A 1,183-nucleotide genomic window follows, 5' to 3' on the forward strand; every position below is an offset into this window, starting at 1 on the left:
CTGGCCAACATGGCGAAACCCCGTCTCTATTAAAAAATACAAAAATGAGCCGGCCATGGTGGTGGGCGCCTATAATCCCAGCTACTCAGGAGGCTGAGGCAGGAGAATTGCTTGAACCCGGGAGGCGGAGGTTGCAGTGAGTCGAGATCACGCCACTGCACTCCAGCCTGGGCAACAAAACGAGACTCTGTCTCAAAAAAATAAAATAAAATAAATATCAGGTATTAAACTCCAGTGTTTGGGAATAATTTCATTTTGTCTCTTTAAGACTGAGGCTTTGATTCAGAGAATAGCGTCATTGTGTGACTGTGTGCTCTGGCCTAGCGCGTGTGATCAGGCGGAACGGCACTCCACATGTGTCTTGTGACCCTGCTCTTCTCCACTAAACAACGTATCACTGTGGTTCAGGGCATGTTGCTGTGCCTGGCACTCGCGCTACTGCTGCTGTATATTGAATAATATTGAATATTGAAAATGAGTAAGTGCATCCTGTGCTGTCATGGACCAGAGCTTCCATCAGCATCACCGCTGAATTCCATCCTTGGCCCTGATTTATCTTTTCAGTCTGCTCCAGATGGGAATTTGAATTTATGCTTTCGTTCCCTATTACAAACAATACTGAGCCGTACATCTTCATGATGCTTCATTCTTCCCATGAGACTGTGCCATGTGCACTGTAAAGGACCTGATTTTCTTGATAATATTTGTGCCATCACCTCTTCTGCACTTTTAAAACATATAGTTTTGAGTTGTCGTGTTCTTTTATAATCCTTTGAACGGCATTTGGGCAGCGAGATGGAGGGATGGTCAGGAAAGAAAGAAAGATGAAAAGTGCCAAAGCTAGACCCAGCAGGGTGGCAGCGGGGAGAGGGGGAGTGATTTATGGGGGAGTCAGATGTTAGCTGTCTTGACACTTGAGTATTTGGCATCAGAATGTCTTTCCACCTGACTGAATTTTTTTGAATACTGGAAACTTTTCAGTGAGAAAAAGGTTGGGTAGGTCTCTATTGCCCTTGAGATTAATGAATAAAAGAAACAAATAGGGGCCGGGCGCAGTGGCTCACGCCTGTAATCCCAGCACTTTGGGAGGCTGAGGCAGGCGGATCATGAGGTCAGGAGATCACGACCATCCTGGCTAACACAGTGAAACCCCGTCTCTACTAAAAAATAGAAAAACTTAGCC

General features: G+C 45.6%; 1 protein-coding gene across 1 annotated transcript in view; it reads left to right on the forward strand.

Annotated features, from left to right (window-relative positions):
* WDR27 (WD repeat domain 27) overlaps positions 1-1,183 on the forward strand; it is a 150,294-nt gene that overhangs the window by 143,641 nt on the left and 5,470 nt on the right.

The sequence above is a fragment of the Mandrillus leucophaeus genome, unplaced genomic scaffold, assembly GCF_000951045.1.
Source record: "Mandrillus leucophaeus isolate KB7577 unplaced genomic scaffold, Mleu.le_1.0 Scaffold6, whole genome shotgun sequence".
Lineage (NCBI taxonomy): Eukaryota > Metazoa > Chordata > Mammalia > Primates > Cercopithecidae > Mandrillus > Mandrillus leucophaeus.